The 22821-nt window shown below is 39.9% G+C and overlaps 1 non-coding gene across 1 annotated transcript; it reads right to left on the bottom strand.

The window, feature by feature from the left end:
- Positions 1–18303: 18303 nt before the first annotated feature.
- Positions 18304–18422, bottom strand: LOC145409016 (5S ribosomal RNA). The gene has a single exon (XR_013899037.1). It is a non-coding gene; the product is annotated as a 5S ribosomal RNA (ribosomal RNA).
- Positions 18423–22821: the final 4399 nt, after the last annotated feature.

Genomic DNA, 22821 nt, shown 5'->3' with positions numbered 1-22821 from the left:
AAAGCCACACCTTCTCTCGCCCATCCTCTATCAAGACTTTATACCCTTCCAGTCACACTTTCAAACTTAGACTCACCTTTTCCTTTCATCTTTGTTTCACTCAAAGCTAAGACATCCAGCTTTCCTCTAACATTCTCCCAGTCTCCTCCCTTTTAGCCTCAATCGTACTACATCCACTCACATTCATAGACCCAATCTTCAAGGTACGGGGATAACCAAATCCCCCATCCCATTCCAGTCCTTGTCTCACTGTAGGAACGAAAAAACAGAGGAGGGGGTCTCTTGCCCCCTCACTCCGTCACTTTTAGTCGCCTCTTATGACACGCAAGGAATACGGTGGCAGAATTCTTCCTAACACAATCTGACCGCAGAATGGCAGTACCACCCGATAATGCAGCCAGATTGTGTTCCACAACCCTTCCACAGTGCAACCTCGCCCCCCCCCCCCCCAAAAAAAAAAAAGAGAATATTTAGAAAAAGTTTGGGTGTATCTACTCGATTACAAACCAAATACCTCAATTAGAACAATTAAACTAAATATATCATTAGAGTATGTTTGGATATGTTCGAGCGATGGCAAGCCAAATATTTTACCAAGTACAAGCAAAGAACAAAAATGCTAGAATAAGTTTTCGTATGTCTGGTCGACGACAGGCCATAAGTATGAATAAGTACAAAAAATCAGCAGAATACAGTGGGTGTATTTGGATGATGGTAAGCCAAAAACAACAACCTACTGTATCCGATTACATACTTAATTGTTTGTTTGTTTGTTTGTTTCTGTCTTTTTTCTGGCTCCAGACGAAGTTTTTCTTCTTGAGGAAGATCTTTTGTTGCGCAGGGATTAATGAAGGTTATATCTAGCCACTCCAGTTCGAAAAACCTTTCCAAATCTGAACTAAATTTTCTAAACTTAGCAAGAATGGAATGAAAAATGCTTCATCAGATTGACGTGGTTAATCAATAACTTACAAATCAAACTAATCGTTCTTTTTGCCATTACTATGCGTGGGGTCGGGGAGAAAAATGTTAGTGCATGCGAAATTATAGTTCCCTCACCTTAACTTGGCCCAGATTTTTGCAGCTTATCTCACGTGGTTCACTGACATAAAAGACAATGCTACGGCTCTGCTATCTCTCTACAGCACTTACTCGTGGCTAACAGTATAATGTGGTGTAAATCTGTTGGTGCAATCCAGCATTCAGTATGGAGAGATGGTGCTTTTGGGCCAAGCTACTGTAGAGCCAAAAGAGTATGCCTTGCGTTACATCCCAGCACTTCGATGGCGTCCTATTATTTTGTTATTACTATCTTTATGTTGATAGGTGGTGGCAACCATCATTCACGTACTTGGTGTAATGCTGGCTACTTCTTCCTTCACCTTTATCATTCGTTTTCTGGGCCTGCCTTTCTCTCTTCCTGTTTCTCCCATCCTCCCTGTCACTTTTTATTACTCTTCCTTCTTTCCGGGTGGCCTTAAGTTGAGTGGCAAGCCTAATAGTTTCCTGTAAGCCAGAAAACTATTTGCAACTCTGGATGTAACCATATATCCAACCCGTATGTGTTCCCTACGTGTCAGCAAGTGTAGGCATTAATAAGTAATATTTAACTGTATAGCTATAGGCACTGATGTACGTAATGTAGGTGCATATGTCCAGTTCAGGAAAAGTCATGCCATATTTCGAGACAAAAATGTCTGACCACCCGATATATCACAAAACCCTGTTAGCCAGACAATACAATTATTTCATGAACATGCAATACAACCAACTTGAGCCAGTTATCTGACGTCACGGAAAACTGCCTATGGAATGGTACCAGACATACTGTAGACACACCTGAGCACTGGTCGATATTTAATACCAGGGAAAGCAGCTATAAGGGCAGAAAGCCAGAGAGAATGATCGATGATAGAAATAGGAAAGGGTAGTTAAGAGGTTTATCACCATGTTACGTTACTCTCTTTAATCACATCTCGATATACAGTAACTGTACAGTAAAACTCCGTAACCCACGACGTGACTATAACTCACCTCACTTACAGTAAAAGAATACACAGACAGCAGAGAGCGAAAGTGAGACAGAGAGAGACCTACGTTAAAGTTTACACAACGCCTCACCATTTTACTGGCAGCAGTCCACGTTCTACTCCACTGGTGACAGAGGGGCAGCCATCACCCCACGATACACATACAGTATCACTCTCCATCTACTCAATCCTGTCGGCTACGTCTATCGACACAGGGAGGTTGGCAGACGGTTATTTCTCCTTGTAAAATCGAAGACAAACGGCTACCCCTTGTGGGATTATGGCGTCTGTATACATTAATAAACTATCTCTATTCCTCTTCATTCACCTTTAGAGGGGCTTCAGACTGGAGGGTTTAGATACAGCTTTAATCACACCCTTGATATCAGGTTCATTCCTAAGCTGAATATAACTGAGTGCAGAAGTACCAAGTATTAACTGAACTAGACAACATCGATCTGAAAGGCTTACAGTAAGTCTTTGTTTTAACTCGCCTTTATAGGCCTAGCTTTATTAGTACTTCCTTCAGTCCAGTGACGTACTTTATATGTTACTACAGCTTCATTTAGACGATTTTGTTCAGCGTAGGGGAGACTTCGAACAGGAGAGGTCAGAGCTATATATCTACTTATATACCAAAGCTGCTTCCCCCCAAAAGTGGGGTAGCCAAGACAGGACGACACACTCCCAATATACTTATCCAAACAAACACACACACACACACACACACACACACACACACACACACACACACACACACACACACACACACACACACACACACACACACACACACACACACACACACACACACATTTACTTGTATCTTAGTCCCACAGGGAGGAGGGACAGGTCATCACCGTACCACACCGCACGAGGATCAATTGCACAGGGCAGTCGGCGACATCCACAACAGGGCCCGACAGAAGAGCTGGTTAACCCCTGCCACATCATAATGGACCCATCCCCTTACCCGCACCTGACCTGAACAGCTGATGACCACATGAGGGAAAATATCTCCTCGGGGCCACACCACCATTTATTCATTCACAATTTCTCTCCAGTCATCCCTGTCACGTGCAACTACTCTTCCTTGTTCTACATACATCCCTCTAGCATCCAACGCTCTCTTCACACTGTCCATCCATCCAATATGTGGTCTTCCTCTCAGCCTTACACCTCTCATATCTGATCTAGTTATCTTTTTCACCAGTCTCTCTTCATCCTTTCTCATCATATGCCCAAACAATCACAACACTTTCTTGTCTTGTTCAGCCATCTCCCGCATAACTCCAGTTCTCCTTCGTACTTCATCATTTCTCACTTGATTCATAGACGTCACCCCACACACTACTCCTGAGACACCTCATCTCCATTACATTAAAACTCTTCCTCTCTGCTACACCCATATTCGATGTTTAGCCCCACATAATGCAGTCGGTACCACGACACCCTAATACAGACTTCTCTTTACATCCATTCTCAGTGAATGATATCTAAAATTTTTTTTCATTCCTCCCAGCACCTTTCCTACTTCATTCATTTTAAACTTCACAACATCTATTCTTCCATCCACAGCAACATGTGTCCCTAAACACTTAAAACATTCTACCTCCTTTAGCAACTCACTATTCAAAACTACATTCATCCTCCTACTATCCACCAACCTCGTACACTTCATCAGTTTACTTTTATTCTAATTTACTCTCAATTTTCTCCTTTCCCTCACCCTTCCAAACTCCTTTACTATATGTCTCAAACTCTCCCCGAATCAGCAAATCAATGCAGTATCATCTGCAAACAGCAGCTGATTCAGGTTCCACTCTCTTCTATCAGCATTCACCAGACTCAAACCTCCACCTATCTCTCTCGCATTAGCCTCCTACAACACCATCCATATAAATATATCAAACAACCAAGATGACATCACACATTCCTGCCACAGCCCCACTCTCATGGGAAACCAATCACTCACAGTAGTTTCCACTCCTACACATGCTCTACGATTTACATAAAAACTTTCCCCCCCTTTTAACAACCTACCATGTAGTCCATAGAGTCTCAGAACAGTCCACAAAGCCTCTCTATCAGTCCTATCAAATGCTTTCTCTAAATCCATGTACGGCCAAAACACATCCTTGCCTTTTGCCAAATGCGTTTCACACACCTGTCTCAGAGCAAACACCTGATCCACTCATCCCTTTCCTCTCCTAAGGCCACACTGCTCATCACCAAATGCCCCCTCTGTACCCTCTCTAAGTCTCTTAGTTCAACCTGCCGTGTCCTGGCAAATATTTCACCAATGACCTCCCCCAGTCCCGGCTGATCTTCATTTTTTTTTTTTTTTTTTTTTGCTAAACCTCTGCTTTTTATGAGAAACATCGAATATTCAGAAAGTGCTCACCTGAACTTAGAAATGCCAGTACAAGTGACCCTACCCTCACCTGGTACCGTGTTCTCTCGATCCAGGCTCCAGAGAAGGGAGGGATAAATATTCCAAACCACGCAGAATAGGAAGATATTTATTTATTTCGTACGAATTTCTATGTAGTACAAAAGTATATTGGTTTTCACACAGTAATATAGGCGATATAAGCATTGTTTCACTCACCAAACACATCAACATACTCCACCCTTTTTGGCAACGTTACCTCCTCATCACTTCTGCACCTTTTTTACTCTAACGCCACGTAAACTTTGTCCTCCACATTGTCATCGATTGGGGAATCACTCTCGCCTTGAATTTCATACTGTGGCACGACATCTCTTTACTGGCCAGGTCGCTGGTAACAGGTGATTTGCCAGGACAATGGTGTGCATGGGGGGGAGGTAATGCGGAGTAAGGCATTGTCCCCGCCTGGCCTCGGGTAGAGGTATGTGTCCCGCGTATAAGTACCAAAAATTACGCATGAAATTTGAAAAGTATGCAAATGACTGACCTTGCAATTGCAGCGTGTTTATAAACATCAATGGGAGTTACAGTGACAAATCATTCGGGCGCATATGTATGTCAACGGGATGCAGCAGGTTAACACTCTACCATATACCTTACCTACAACACTCAATAGACTTACGAGTATACCCCTAAAACTAGTACATTCATGCTTATCACTCCCATCTTCATACATCGGAACCATACACGCACTCGTGCAGTCAACTGGCACCATACCGCTCAAAAAAAACACATTCAGTATTCATACTAACCACTCAACAGTAATCACTCCACCACCTTTCAGACATTCTGTAGCACACCCATCCATACTTGCAGCTTTCCCTGCTTTCATGTCCTTTACTGCATGCCTCCTGCACCTCCTCCACCATGATCAAAGAATCATTCAACTCTCCCAACATATTTATTCCTTGCACCCTTCCATCTACCGCACCCTCTGCCTCCCTTTCTCTTTCTACATTTAAGTCTTTCAAAATGCTCTGCCCATCTCATCATTACTGCATTCATCTCAGTTAACATTCTTCCATTTCATGCTTTACTCACTCTTCCTTCTCAGTCTCTATCCCACACACCCTCTTCACCTCCTTCCAAAACAATTTCTTACTCTGCTGAAAATTCTTAGTCAACCACCTACTCCACCTCTCCTCTGTGGCCACAATTCATATGCACGTCTCTTCTCAGCCACAGCCTTACAGTACTTCTTCACATCACCACTCACTTTCTTTTCTTACACAACCACCCACTCGTCTGACACCACACACCTTTTCTGCATATCCCACAACTGCACTCTTAACCCTTCGTGGGCCAGGGGTTACCAAGTTACATGGAAGGCCGATGGGGTCCCGGGGGACCCCAAACCGTAATGGTGTATTTCTGCCATATTCATAAAGTTATATCTACTAAACTTTGTACATATGTTGCCCAGGACACGGCACGTGGAACCAACCCTCCAAGTGTCCCTTTTTTTTTTTTTTTTTTTATGATTATTTTTTTTTTTTCATTTTATCACAATTTGATTAAAGTTTGAGTGTGGACGTACTGATTCTACACTTATTTGAATGTCTGATTGTCAGTATTCTTGGAACAGGTTCTCAGAATAATAAGTTCATGTGTAAAGTAAATTAGCAAGATCATAAAATAAAACTATCCCTATAATGTTCAAATTTGGTACAACAATTTCTTGTTTTATCCTCTTGATGAGCAACTTCTGTATTACTACCACCACTTGCATTTTCAGAATTATCATCAGCACTCACAGGAGACTCAATACTACTCACACTAATTTCACTGTCAGTTTGCTCAAGCATTTCATAACCATCAGCGACGGATACAGATAAATCACCATCTGAATAATTTTCTTCTTCTTGGTCACCTTCTGCCACCGCCATTGAGGCATAAAACTTTGCTACTGGTATTGACATTGTCCTATTGTTTATAATCTGAAATATCTGAAAAAAATATATAAAAAAAATTTGTCACACAAAAGGCCAGGTGGGGTCCTGGCGGACCCCGCTGACATTTATTACAATGTCACTCCTTAATCGTGTGAGATTTTTTGCTCAAATTTTATGAGGATATAAAATAACCATCTACAATAAAACTTATGAGAGGCCAGGCTGTGAAAGTAAAAAATGGCTTAATGGCAACATTTTAAAAACATGCTGGGGTCCGCAGGGACCCCATTTGCCCACGAAGGGTTAAACAACTACCATTCCTCCTCACACCACCATTTTCTTGATCACTCACTGCACTCCATTCATCTTTCCATTTCTCATGATAAGCTATCATTTTCTCTCTTTTATCCAATTCATTCATATTCAAAACCTTTCTTCCACAACCAACTGTCCCAGCTCTCACCCACCTCGTACATACTTTCGACTTTCCCTCTACCAGGTAGTCGTCAGACATACCTCCACCCTCCCCTCTCAAAACTCTCACATCCAGCAAACGTCCTCTTACATTCCTGGACACAACCACATAGCCCATCATTGCTCTATCAACAACCCTTCCATCCTCCTGCCTGACCCATGTATACCTATAAATATCTTCCTTCTCAAACAAGGTATTTCCAATCACCATCTCTCGCTCAACATTCATCCTTGTCATTCTTTCCGCATTATCATTTCTTATAGGCACACCATGCATTCCAACTACACCTTCAACTGCTACATTTCCCACTCTAGCATTCAGATCTCCCATTATTACCACATTCACAGTTTCCCCCAAATTCTGCAGTCATTCATCAACATCATTCCAGAAAGATTCCCTCCCTTCTGCATCCCTTTCATTACCAGGCCCACATGCAGTCACGAATACCCACAACTCATGTCCAAATTTCGCTTTTACCCACATCAGTCTCGATGACACCTCCTTCCACTCAATGACACACACAGCTGTACTTCCTGGCTCACTACAAGGCCACTCCTTCTCTTGCTCCTCCTCTATCAACACCTGACATTCTTCCAGTCACACTTCCAAACGTAGATTCACCTTTACCTTTTATCTTTGTTTCACTCAAAGCTAACACATCCAACTTTCTTCTCACAAAAATTCTCCCAATCTTCTCCTTTTTAGGCTGAATTGTACTGCATCCACGCACATTCATAGTCTCAATATTCAGGGTACGGTGATAAGTCAATCCCCTATCCCTTTTTATGCCCTGTTTCTTTGTAGGAACTAGAAATACAGAGGAGGGGGTCCCTAGGCCCCTCACTCCGCCCTTTTTAGTCGACATTTACGACACGCAGGTCAAATATAATTGTAATTAACTCCTGCCATTTTAGAATTCAAATTAATCTTTGAATGAAATTGTATGGTAGTAGTATGTTTTTTAAAAATGTTCGCCAGACAGAAGGGTGAAAGGAGCACAGTAAATGAATGATACCGTAGAACTTCTCTGGATACAAGTAAACTGTCAATTCCCCTACTTGTCAGTACCAATAACATGCACAAATTTGCATTATTCTGGAGCACATGCCTGACTTATAAGGACTGACTGTAATATTACATCCTTTTCAACCCTAATTTGGGCGAAAAATTGCCAAATCTCGAACCTGAGTTCTGAAATGTAACAATAGATTAACACTATATGGTTTTGGTGACGAAGATGTCCTGTCGTGTGATGCGCAGACAAAGCATTGTCTTATTCTGCCTCTGATGTTCCCAAAATAAGCTGCAAAAGAACAAAAATGCAAGGCAAGTTAAGGTGAAAGGACTGTATTGTGAAGGTAAATAGAATTGAGGAGAATCTTACATGACAGAGGTCGCATAGCATAGCTAATCTTACTACCTCCAAACGATTTTATTTGCCCTTGAAAGGTCTTCTAAATGTGAAAGATTTAACTGAATCTTCCAGTTCGAACTATTATCCTATGCTCAGTAAATTCGTCTGAAACTGTCATGATAATAACACTAGTAGTAGTGGTGGTAGCAGTAGTAGTAGTAATAGTAGTAGCAATAGTATTTTACTGCCACTATTGCTACTGCTACTACTACTACTACTACTGTTAATAATAATCACCACCACCATCATCATCATTATGACAATAATAGTAATAATAATAATAATAATAATAATAATAATAATAATAATAAAAGTAATAATAATCATTCATTCATTCATCATCCAATCCTACATTGCCCCATGAGAAGCGTAAGAGCCCGGGGATAGGCAAGTTGGTCCTGACATTAAAGATGAGAGTGACCAGCCTCACTGAACCCTGAGTGGCATTACGTGAGAAATAAACCTCAACCACCCCTTCGATATAAACCATCACCGGCTCAATCCGATTGGAGCGCCGTAAATACAGTACTCACTAAACCACCAAGCGCCAAAATTTGGTTATATGGCTACCACCCAGCGTAGTAAATGGTTTCCTGGTGTACAGGAAACCATTTGGCTTGTCACTCCGTGTAGAGGCGCCCACAGGCAGAAGGAAGAGAAAAGAATGAAGGAAAGAAAGACAGAAGAGGGAGTGTAATGTCACCCGTTGGCAGAAGGACGAGGAAAGAGGAAAGAAAGAGAGAAGAGGATGGAGGAAAGAAGGATGAAGGAGAGGAAAGGGCAGATACGCAAGAGCAGCGCTACATCAAGTGAGTGGATGGTGAGCGCCCCCACCTACCACAGCATATAATAATAATAATAATAATAATAATAATAATAATGATAATAATAATAATGATAATAATAATAATAATAATAATAATAATAATAATAATAATAATGATAATCATCATCATCATCATCATCATTATCATCATCATCATCATCATCATAATAATAATAATAATAAAACAGTGGAGTCTTACAGTACATCATGGAGAGGACGTAGAGCATTGTCCACTTTCCGGTGCCCAGTTTGGTCAGGATGGTGTCGAAGTTGTCCTCCATGGTGGCTGCAGGAGGCGCTGGTGGTGGTGGTACAGTAGCTGGAGTTGTTTGTTGTCCGGAATGACACAAGTTGAATCCAAGACTGGGTCTGGAAGTAGTGTGATGATTCAGATTACGCCAATACACACTTACCGATCTTCTACCAGACACACCGACACGTCATAAAAACATCCTTTTAACTACCATCACACAGTTCATAAGCTTGTCTGGCTAGTACGCTGTTCTCTCATCTTCCTTTGCACTAGTTTTTTGTGGTATAAATGAAACAACACTTGACAACTGTTCACAGTCAGAGAGCCCATATGTTAGTGTCCTTTCTGTACAAATGCATTTGTAGTGATTAAAAGAAAACTTGACATTAATCACAGTCAGCAGTTAGAGGTTTTTGTGTACATTCTCAATTAGCTCTTTTGTATGCTGGAAACAAAACTTGATAAATTATTCACAGTCACACACTCAAAAGAGGGATTTTACCCCGGCCCCTCGGGATCTCAGTCCGCCCCCTAACCATAGGGCCAAAAAATAGTCGTTCTTATCACTGGATGTTCTTGGTCCTCGTAAGTTCTTTAGTAATGACTGGAAAGGAGCTTGACAGCTTGATCCAGGCAGACTCGACGACGGATCGTGACATATGACTTGCCTTCATGCCAGAGTTGGACGATTCTGACTTTTTGCTCTGTTCTGAAAATCATTTTTGTTGGAAGCTTCGGCTGTACTTATGTTCAACAGCATAATCCTATCATGCTAAGGGTGTACGTTAGACAACATTTAAATTATTCCATTTTTTGTACACAAACACCCTGTACATTTTTTTTTTTTTTTTTCCATTTTGGGGGTCTACAGGGTGGGTCTTGGCCCAATATGGCCCAAAATTTACTCTGGGGATCAGGTCATAGTTCATCATCCCTGTAATTTTAGACAAAATTGCAATAATAGCTTTCGCGTGAAGTTGTTAACAGGCAGATAACGAACGGACAAACCGAGTGAAAACAATACCCGTCCTCAAGCCCTTCCGGGGCGAGAACGGGTAATAACCGTCATCACCGTATTGAAGTAGTCATGGCGACTATGACCATTTACTCCAGTCACTACGATGGCGTATATTTTGGTTTACTGACTCCAGACGATTTTATTAAGTTTTGATCGGCCTCTTAGACATGCCTATAGTTCTTTCACTTTGACTTGACAAAGATTTCCGTCCTTTTTGTGGCTTAAAAACAATTGTGCTGGCGGGGGATTAGTGCCCCTCCCCGTAAAACAACCAACTCACACAAACGACCACCTCTTTTGGGATTATGGAGCTCGGCCATAGACAGATTCCACGTGGCTCAGAGGCAGAATACAACGATAATGATACAGCTCTACGTCAGTCTAACAACACTGCTTTGTGATATCATATACCAGAGTCAGTCTATTGTTAATCCTCAAAATTAAAGATGGAGAGGTGGCAATTTTAGGCCAAGTTAAAGTAAAATGAGTGTAGTAAATGGGTTTATGAATGCTATATCTAACACCTTCAGTTAGGAAAGTCTCTCTCAAACAGTATTGAATATCCTGGATATAGAAAAAGATAGAATAATTTAATAAATAATAAAATAAAATAGAATAAAAGAAAATAGACAATTGACCAGGAAAAGTTGTTTGTTAGCCCTGAGATGCCTAAGGGAAAGACAAACCTCTAACATTTAAAATTATAATTAGAATTAAAAGTGGGTTGGTGAAATGTTAGTGCTCCTTCCCGGAAAACAATTAAAAATACGAACAAGAAGCCTCGGACCAGAACTGACCAACAGGTGACGACTAAGGACCGAACAAAGGACATGGTACGGTTTGCGACATGGAGTTTATGGGGTGCAAATGATGAGATGAAAGAGAGAGAGAGATTGTCCAGGTGCTTGAGGGTACTAGTGTGGATGTGTGTGGATTAACTGAAACTAAATGGTGAGGTGAGAGTGAGAGAATGGGAGTATGGATGGGGTATATGCGCGGGAGTGGATGAGAATGAGAAGGCAAACGAAGTAGCGTGTATTGTTGTGTACAAGAGATGGACGGAGGATATAAGAGAGTATGGATCAGTTGGCTAAAGAACTGTGTGGGTAATATCGAAAGTTGGACTACAAATGTGGGCGATTGTGTGTATGTATGCGCCAAAGCAAGATCGTCCAGGCAGAGTGAAAGAAGAGTTCTGGACAAATGTGGAAGCATGCATGGAAAAGTTTGAAAGGAATGAGAGAAGGTTTTTGATTGGAGATATGAATGTAAAAGTAGGGAATGAGAAGGTGGATGAAGTAGTGTGTGAGTGGGGGGTGCCTACAGAGGTGATTGAGAATGGCAGCGCTCTAGTGGACATTTGTGCTGGGAGGGGGTTGATGATAGCAAATACTCTCTTCACACACAAAATGATCCACAGGTATAAGTGGCGAGTGATGAGACGGGTGAGTGGTGAGCTGAATGAACGGAAGACACTGACTGAGTCTGTTTGTGTGGATGATGGAATGAGAAGGTGTGTAATGGATGCTAGAGCATATAGACGTTGGGTAAGTGGACATTCTGATCACCACTTGGTGATGGTGAAAGTCAAGGTTGAAAGTGGAGGAATAGAAGAAGGGAAGTACAGGAGGAAATAGTTCTTACAAGGAGGGTGGAGAGACTACAGGAGGATGGAAAAAAGGCAGAATATGAATATAAGAGAGAAATGGAGGAACGATTGGGTAAATATGATTTTGAGTAGATAGGGGACATAGAAGATGTGTGCAAGATGTTCACAGAAGAAATCTGTGAAGCACGTGAGGTGGTGTGTGGGGTAAAGAGAAGACCAAAGGGGGTGCAAGGAACAGCATGGTGGAATGAAGAGGTGAGACAGGTTCTGGCACAAAAGAAGACAGCATATAGTGAGTGGATAAGAAACAGGGGTATAGAGGAAGTTGAGAGACAGAAGAGAGATTTATATGTTGAGAGGAAGAGCGAGGTGAAAAGATTAGTAAGAGAAAGGAAGAAAATAGTGGGTGAGGATTTTGGAAGGATTTTGAATGTGAAGTGGAGGGAATGTAAGAAAATGTCCTGGAAAGAGGTTGAGTTAGACATGGTGTTAAAGAAGCGAGTTGTGAAGTGTCAGATAAAAATGGCAGATTACTGGCGGAGAAGGAAACAAAAAAGTGGGCAGATGCGGAGAACACTTAAAGGAATTGTCAAACATAGAGAATGAAAGTAATTCGAGTATAAGTGGCTGGGAAATGGCTGGGAGAAGGACGGATGTGAGAAGAGAGGAAGAAATCAGTATGATCGAAGTTGTGGAAGCAATGAAGAAAGTCGAAATGGAGAAAACCCCAGGAACTGATGGAGTATCTGGTGAGACGCCGAAACATGTGGGAGAGACAGCAGTAGAATGGATGGGGAAGATGTGCAGATTGGCCTGGGAGGAAGGTAAAGTCCCGGAGGATTGGAAGTCGGGTATAATTATTCCCATGTACAAAAAAAGAGGGGAAAAGGAAGTGTGTGGTAATCATAGGGGCATTTGTCTTCTTAGTGTAATAAGAAAAGTATATGGTAGGATATCTACTGACAGCGTTAAGGAAATAGCAGAGGAATTAGTTGGAGATGAACAGGGAGGTTTTAGGAAGGGAAGAAGTGTAGATCAGTTCTTTATTCTTAGATCTTTAGTGAAAAAGTTTCTAGAGAAGGGAAAGAAGCTCTATGCAGTCTTCATGGAATGCGAGAGAACATATGCCAGGGTGGACAGACAAGGATTGTGGAAAGTATTAAGAACATATGGTGTAAATGGGAAGTTGCTGAATGCCATCAAGAGGACTGTATGTACGAGGGTGCTAAGGCTGCAGTGCGTGTTGACAGTGAACTGAGTGAATTTTAAATTTCTAATTGAAGGTTGAACTGAAACAGGGGTGTGTCATGTCACCATGGTTGTTCAATGGGATGAGGTTGTGAAAGAGATACAAGGTATGGCAGTGGATGTTGGAGCGGCTCTAATGAGAAAGGGCAGTGTGTATGGAAACTCCCTGTACTGTTGTTTGCAGATGGTACTGTGTTGTTAAGTGAAGATGAAGGGGAGCTGCAAGGCTTGGTGAATGAGTTTGGGAGACCGTGTCAGAAACGGAATCTAATGGTGAATGTAGGAAAGAGCAAAGTTATGGTCTTCGAGAGAAATGAAGTCAGTGAATGTACAGTGAGATGGGATGAGGAGGAAATGGAAAACGTGAGTTCGTTTAAGTACTTAGGTAATGTGATGAGTAAGGATGGAAGTTTAGAGGGTGAAGTGCTTGAAACAGTAAAACAAGGAAGAAAGGTTGCTGGTTCTTTGAAAACGATAAGAAAGAGGGAAGTGATCATGAAAGTGAAAAAGATACCGCATGACAGTATTGTGATACAAACTCTAACGTACGGAAGTAGAGCTTAGACCTTGTTGGAGGGACACAAGTCATGAGCAAGGGCAGTGGAAGTGAAATATTTGAGAGGAGCGTGTGGAGTCACATGGAGAGACAGACAAACAAATGAGGAAGTGCATAAGTGTTGTGGTTGGCTGTGGATGTGATAGGAAGCCTTAGGAGAAACAAAGTGAGGTGGTTTGGCCATATAGAGAGGATGGAGAGCGAAAGACTGACGAGGAGAGTGTATGTGAGTGATGCGGAGGGGGGGAGAGGGAGAGAGGCCAAAGATGAGATGGAGGGATGGAGTGGAGAGGTATATGAGAGAGGCGGGAGTGAGCCGGGAGCAGGGCAGTGAAATGAAGGGGGACAGGGTGAAATGGAGGCGAACTGTTTGTGGCCACCCCTTACTTGTTTAAGGCGCCTGAGAATATATAGATAGATAATTAAAATACATGAAAGTAAAAAAAATTTGTTGCATGACCTCTCTTCCACTTTGCTGATTACAGAATATAAGTGAAGTGGAATATAAATCAAGTGTTATAATTTTTCATGCTCACAGGTGTCTTAGTTATCGATCAACATAACGCCGAGTTTGACGTGCACTTTGGGCACATTCAGGTAATTACGTGACCGTAACCTGACTGCCATCACACCACCCTGAGCCAGTCCTAATGTCCGAGTATAAATCCATCAACCCCACAATTATTAAACACACACACACACACACACACACACACTCACACACACACACACACACACACACACACACACAGGAACTGGAATTACTGAAAGAGAAAAAGGAGGAAGCAAAAACAAAAGATGAGGGAAGATCAGAAGAGGAGAAGAAGAATTTTTTTTACAAAGCAATAGGATTGCAGGAACGAAAGTGGTACACAAACAGGATGGAAGAAAAAGGAGGAAGGTAGTAGAACCATGTCATGATAAGTATATAAACAAGATGATAAAGTTGATGTACTCAAATGTGGATGGAATGGTATCTAAATTACTGGAGATGAATGATTATGTCAGAGAAAATGAACTACAAATAATATGCCTAACTGAAACAAAATTAACACCAAGGATATCCAATGACATACTACACTTAGAGGAATACAATATATGGAGAAGAGACAGAAATTTAAAAAAAAGGAGGAGGAATTATAATATTAACTAAGAAAAATCTAAAAGTCAAGGAAATAAAACTAGATATACCATCACAAGTAGAACTGATTGCAGTAGAGATCGACACATCTGAAGGTAAAGTAATTCTAGCCAATTTGTACATGCCACCCAGATCAAACATATGGGAAAGAGACGAATATGAGGACCTGGCAGAGAGTACAATTCAGAGTATAAGATCATTGCTACATAAAATGGAAGAGAAATCGGAAAGAATTATACTAACTGGGGACTTCAATACAAATATAAATTGGAATACTCTAGATATAGATAGCCAAGAAAGCTGTTGGGACCAAAAGCTCCTGGATCTCGTACAAGAGTTTTTCTTAACGCAACATGTGAGGGAAACCACCAGAAAAAGAGGACTTGATGTACCTTCAGTGCTAGATCTAATATTTACTAGGCAAGAAAATGATATTGACAGTTTAATATATCACCCTCCACTCGGCAAAAGCGATCATGCAGTACTAAATTATAAATTCAGGATAGCATATGACATAGTAAACAGCAATGATAGTTACAAAAAGAGCCTAAACTATAAAAAGGGAAATTATCAAGACCTAAAGAAGTATTTCTTAGAAGTTGATTGGGAAAATGACCTTAGAGGACAAGATTTAAATGCTGTATATAAAATATTTTGTGAATTTTATGAAATAGGAGTCCAGAAGTGCATCCCACAGCACAAAGAAGCAGATAAGAAAATACAGAAATTGTTCAATACAGAAGGTAAAAAATCAAAAGAAAGAAGAGATTTGTTGTGGAATAGATACAGAAGACACAATAGTGAAAGGGCGTATAATAATTACAAACAGGCAAGAAACGACTATACAAGAATAAGGAGGGAAGCCCAAAAACAGTTTGAGGAGGATATAATAAATAAAAGTAGTGATCAACCAAAGCTGTTTTACAGCTATATCAGAAGCAACACCAAAGTAAAAGATATAATACAATCCATTACGGACGAGGGAATCACTTATACACAAGAGAAAGATATTTGTGAAGCACTAAATAAGAATTTCCAATTAGTTTTTACAGAAGAAAAAAATTTTGAGAGGGACTATGTGGAACACGCATGTCCACACATTCTACCAGATATACAAATAGCAGAAAAAGTAATACAGGAGGAGTTAAGTAGTTTAGACAGAGGAAAAGCAAGTGGTCCTGATGAAATTTCATGTTGGGTATTACGAGAATGTGCAAAGGAGTTAAGTAAACCATTATTTTTAATTTTCAAGAAATCCTTGAGTCAAGGTAAACTACCTGATATTTGGAAGAAAACAAATATTGTCCCATTATTCAAGAAAGGAAATAGACAAAATCCACTCAACTACCGACAGGTATCACTGACCAGTGTTGTAAGCAAGGTATTAGAAAAACTTATAAGAAAAGCTTGGGTAAATCATCTATAAGAACACAGTATGATAACAGAAAGAGAGTTTGGTTTCAGAAAAGGAAAATCATGTGTTACTAATCTGTTGAGCTACTATGACAGAGTAACAAACACAATACAGGAAAGAGAAGGATGGGTGGACAGTATCTATTTAGATTTCAAGAAAGCTTTTGACACAGTACCACACCAAAGACTTTTATGGAAACTGTACCATCAAGGAGGAATTCGAGGCAAACTGTTTTGTTGGATGCAAGACTTTCTCATAAAAAGAGAAATGAGGACAGTACTAAGAGGAAACTACTCATCATGGAAAGAAGTGACTAGTGGAGTACCACAGGGTTCAGTGCTGGCAACAATCATGTTTTTAGTGTATATAAATGATATAAACAGTAACACTGGAAATGAGAGCTATCTGAATATGTTTGCAGATGATGCAAAAATACAAAGGAGAATTACTAACACTGACTCTTGCAAAGAGCTACAAGAAGAATTAAATAAACTTCATGAATGGAGTAGTACATGGCAAATGGAATTCAATGTGGACAAGTGTCATGTAATCAAGTTTGGTAAAAGTGGAAAAAGACCTGATTGGGATTATAAGTTAGGAAATAAAACCCTATACACATCAGAAAGAGAGAAAGACCTAGGTGTGATTATCAATAACAGACTATCTCCGGCTGACCACATCAGCGAGAAGGTACGGAACATGTTTACACTGCTTGCAAATATGAGAATAGCATTCACATACATAAATGAAAACATACTAAGAAGGATAATAACATCATTCATTAGACCAACCCTGGAATATGCATCAGCAGTCTGGAGTCCTCATCTCAAAAAGCATATAGACAAGATTGAAAAAGTTCAAAGGGCCACTACAAGATGGATACCAAGCTTAAGGGACCTAAGCTACGAAGAAAGACTAAATAAACTGAATCTACGAACTTTACAGGAGAGAAGGAAAAGAGGTGACATGATAATGCTATATAAGTGCATATCAGGGAAGGAGAAAATAGACATAAATGATTACTTAACATATGGAGAAGCATCACCAAGAGGACACTGCAAAAAACTGCATAAGAAGAGAGGTGATAAAGACGTAAGGAAATTCAGTTTCCCAAACAGAGCAATTGATCAATGGAATGCACTACCGAATGAAATAATGTGTGCCAAAATAATTCACAAATTTAAGGATATGTACGATAAATATGGTTTAAGACACGGGACAGTACGAGCTTGAGTCATTCCTGTAAAGATACAATTAGGTAAGAACAGGGAGTCAATCGAGGCAGACGTCCGACATCGGCGCTCCGTACCGAACCAACACGGCCAGTGGCATTACCTAAATTAGTATCTTTGTATTAGTCAAGCTCTGTACCAGGTTAGACTAAATGATTTTTCATTATTAAAAGAAAAAAAAAAATAAGTTTAAACAAGACTTGTACAACCAGAAAAGAGAACCAAGAGGCAAAAGAATGCACTCAGTCAGCTGAGGTTTGTTTAGACTACAACTGCACGGGGTATGTAAGTACCTGTACTCTGTGCTTTTAGTATTGCAAAATGGACACATACTTTAGTAAAGGAAATTTGGAAAAGAAAAGGGATAAAGGTAGAAAGCAAGATGATGATTTCTACCAAGAACTGGTTGAAGTGGAGACGCACAATAGACTGGTTGAACGTGTACACAAACTAGAAATGGCTTTCAAAAATGAAATTGATGAAATAAAGAAGCAGATGCACTTGCAAAAGGAAGAAATAGAAAAACTAGGAAGGGAGGCCAACAAGAAAGACACTACCATCAGTAAACTAACAGTGGAATTGAGTACACTTAGGAAGAAAATGAGTGAAATGGCAAGTTTTTTTCATTCATTGCCAGACGCCATGTATCCCAAACAGGGTGGCCAAGGGCTTAGAGTTAATTGTTTTACAGGGAGGGGCACTAATCCTCCACCAACCCCACTTGACATGTAGGGAGAACGTTTTGCCAACAGCATCTGGCGTTCCCAGGTGGTCACCCATCCAAGTACTAACCAGACCCAACGTTGCTTAACTTCGCTGATTGAACGGGAAGCGGTGTACTCAACGTGGTATGGCCGTTCAGTAGTCAATCACGAGAGTGTTATATAAGAGTTCAAAAATGATACAGAGACAATTAGGCAAGTAAGCAGTCTGATACACCAAAGCAGTGATAGTGAGGAGAAGATAACACAGGTGAATGAAGCTGTGCAAAGCTACAAAAATGATGTGGAAACCACGTATGCTGAAATGGTGAAAGTAAAGAAAGACTTAGAAACAAGAGTAGAGGAAAAAAGCATTAAACAGGAAGTGAAAAGAATAATCCAAAACAAGCCAAAGTTAGTCAGAGATTCAGTAGATATAAACAAATCTATAGTAATCACTGGTATAGAAGAGGAAGAAGTAAAAAACAAGATCACAAGAGACAAAAAGGAGAGGGCAAATGTAATGAGCTTACTGAAAGAAGTACCAGAGGAAATCTGTAGTAAAGACATAGAGGAACACAAAAGGTTAGGGAAATACGAGAAAAGCAAGACAAGACCTCTAAACGTGACTTTCCAGAGTGTAAACACTGTGAAGGAGATACTAAAAAAAATGCAAAGAATCTAATGGAAAAAGAGGAGTTCAAAAATGTATGGATAAAAAGATGCCTAACACAAGAGGAACTGGAATTACTGAACGAGAAGAGGGAGGAAGCAAAAACAAAAAATGAGGGAAGATCAGAAGAGAACAAGATTTTTTTTTTTTTTTTTTTTTACAAAGTAATAGGATTGCAGGTACGAAAGTGGTACACAAACAGGATGGAAGAAAAAGGAGGAAGGTAGTAGAACCATGTCATGACAAGTATATAAACAAGATGATAAAGTTGATGTACTCAAATGTGGATGGAATGGTATCTAAATTACTAGAGATGAATGATTATGTCAGAGGAAATGAACCACAAATAATATGCCTAACTGAAACAAAATTAACACCAAGGATATCCAATGACATACTAAACTTAGAGGAATACAATATATGGAGAAGAGACAGAAATTAAAAAAAAAGGGGGAGGAATTATAATATTAACTAAGAAAAATCTAAAAGTCAATGAAATAAAACTAGATATACCATCACAAGTAGAACTGATTGCAGTAGAGATCAACACATCTGAAGGGAAAGTAATTGTAGCCAATTTGTACATGCCACCCAGATCAAACACATGGGAAAGAGACGAATATGAGGACCTGGCAGAGAGTACAATTCAGAGTTTAAGATCATTACTACATAAAATGGAAGAGAAATCGGAAAGAATTATACTAACTGGAGATTTTAATACAAATATAAATTGTAATACTCTAGATATAATTAGCCAAGAAAGTTGTTGGGACCAAAAGCTCCTGGATCTCGCGCAAGAGTTTTTCCTAATGCAACGTGTGAGGGAAACCACCAGAAAAAGAGGACTCGATGTACCTTCAATGCTAGATCTAACATTTACTAGGCAAGAAAATGATATTGACAGTTTAATATATCACCCTCCACTCGGCAAAAGCGATCATGCAGTACCAAATTACAACTTCAGGATAGCATATGACATAGTTTACAGCAATGAAAGTTACAAAAAGAGCCTAAACTATAAAAAGGGAAATTATCAAGACCTAAAGAAGTATTACTTAGAAGTTGATTGAGAAAATGAGCTTAGATGACAAGATTTAAATGCTGTATATAAAAAATTCTGTGAATTTTATGAAATAGGAGTCCAGAAGTACATCCCACAGCACAAAGAAGCAGATAAGAAAATACAGAAATGATTCAGTACAGAACGTAAAAAATCAAAAGAAAGAAGAGATTTGTTGTGGAATAGATACAGAAGACACAATAGTGAACGGGCGTTTAATAATTACAAACAGGCAAGAAACGATTATACAAGAATAAGGAGGGAAGCCCAAAAACAGTTTGAGGAGGATATAATAAATAAAAGTAGTGATCAACCAAAGCTGTTTTACAGCTATATCAGAAGCAAAACCAAAGTAAAAGATATAATACAATCCATTACGGACGAGGGAATCACTTATACACAAGAGAAATATATTTGTGAAGCACTAAATAAGAATTTCCAATTAGTTTTTACAAAAGAAAAAAATTTGGAAAGGGACTATGTGGAACATGCATGTCCACAGATACTACCAGATATACAAATAGCAGAAAAAGTAGTACAGGAGGAGTTAAGTAAATTAGACAGAGGAAAAGCAAGTGGTCCTGATGAATTTTCATGTTGGGTACTACGAGAATGTGCAAAAGGAGTTAAGTAAACCATTATTTTTAATTTTCAAGAAATCCTTGAGTCAAGGTAAACTACCTGATGTTTGGAAGAAAGCAAATATTGTCCCATTATTCAAGAAAGGAAATAGACAAAATCCACTCAACTACCGACCAGTATCACTGACCAGTGTTGTAAGCAAGGTATTAGAAAAGCTTATAAGAAAAGCTTGGGTAAATCATCTAGAAGAACACAGTATGATAACAGAAAGACAATTTGGCTTCAGAAAAGGAAAATCATGTGTTACTAATCTGTTGAGCTACTATGACAGAGTAACAAACACAATACAGGAAAGAGAAGGATGGGTGGACAGTATCTATTTAGATTTCAAGAAAGCTTTTGACACAGTACCACACCAAAGGCTTTTATGGAAACTGTACCATCAAGGAGGAATTCGAGGCAAACTGTTTTATTGGACGCAAAATTTTAACATAAAAAGAGAAATGAGAACAGTACTAAGAGGAAACTACTCATCATGGAAAGAAGTGACTAGTGGAGTACCACAGGGTTCAGTGCTGGCAACAATCATGTTTTTAGTGTATATAAATGATATAAACAGTAACACTGGAAATGAGAGCTATCTAAGTATGTTTGCAGATGATGCAAAAATACAAAGGAGAATTACTAGCACAGACTCTTGCAAAGAGCTACAAGAAGAATTAAATAAACTTCATGAATGGAGTAATTCATGGCAAATAGAATTCAATGTGGACAAGTGTCATGTAATCAAGTTTGGTAAAAGTGGAAAAAGACCCCTTTGGGATTATAAGTTAGGAAATAAAACCCTACACACATCAGAAAGAGAGAAGGACCTAGGTGTGATTATCAATAACAGACTATCTCCGGCTGACCACATCAGCGAGAAGGTACGGAACATGTATGCACTGCTTGCAAATATGAGAATAGCATTCACATACATAAATGAAGACAAGCTAAGAAGGATAATAACATCATTCATTAGACCAACCCTGGAATATGCATCAGTAGTCTGGAGTCCTCATCTCAAAAAACACATAGACAAGATAGAAAAAGTTCAAAGGGCCACTACAAGATGGATACCAAGCTTAAGGGACCTAAGCTAAGAAGAAAGACTAAATAAACTGAATCTACCAACACTACAGGAGAGAAGGAAAAGAGATGACATGATAATGCTATATAAGTGCATATCAGGGAAGGAGAAAATAGACATAATTGATTATTTAACATATAGAGAAGCATCAGCAAGAGGACACTGCAAAAAACTGCATAAGAAGAGAGGTGATAAAGACGTAAGGAAATTCAGTTTCCCAAACAGAAACTGATCAATGGAATGCACTACCGAATGAAATAGTGTGTGCCAAAACAATTCACAAATTTAAGGATATGTACGATAAATATGGTTTAAGACACGGGACAGTACGAGCTTGACTCATTCCTGTAAAGATACAATTAGGTAAGAACAATTTGGTAAGAACACACACACACACACACACACACACACACACACACACACACACACACACACATGCCCGCGCGCATGCGCGTGAAAATTACTACTGCAACCCAGATGAGTCATGGTGGGCACCTCCCGCTGTGTAACACATTATACTTTATAATTTAACTTTAATATTACAGGGTAGTATGCAAGATATTTGCTTAACAAATGCCAAAATATATAATCGAACAGAAGTGTTCGAAAACTTCCTTGACCAGCGAGTACAACGACATATCCGAATGACTAGATTCTTTTTTTTTTTTATGCGAGGAAGAAGGAACCAAAGGCCATGAGCCCGCAATAAGAGCTCCCTCCAAGAGAAAAACAAAATACAAGAGAGAGCCAAATTCAAGATCCATTCATTTCCAGATGCCTGGACACACTGCGTTTGAAAGACTGGAGATCATAGGCAGCAGGAAATACAGACAGAGGGAGACAGTTCCAGAGTTGACCTGTTGCATAAATGAAGGACTGAGAGTAACGGTTAACTCTTGCATTAGAGAGTTGGACAGAAAGCGATGAGAGTTTGCTGCTAGGCGGGTGCTACGTGCCCGTCGTAGAGGTGGAGGAATGTATGCAGACAGTTCAGAGAAGCGGTGACCATTAAAGTAGCGAGAGAAAAGAGATAAAGATGCAACAGTGCGGTGAAGAGACAGAGTTTGAAGGGAGTCAGTAAGAGGAGGAGAGTTAATGAGACGAAAAGCCTTTGAC

Source organism: Coenobita brevimanus, chromosome 8 (assembly GCF_032717465.1).
Source record: "Coenobita brevimanus isolate Jiangsu-jjx chromosome 8, ASM3271746v2, whole genome shotgun sequence".
NCBI classification, from domain to species: domain Eukaryota; kingdom Metazoa; phylum Arthropoda; class Malacostraca; order Decapoda; family Coenobitidae; genus Coenobita; species Coenobita brevimanus.
The sequence above is the reverse complement of the archived record's forward strand: the minus strand, read 5'-3'. Positions and strand labels throughout refer to the sequence as shown.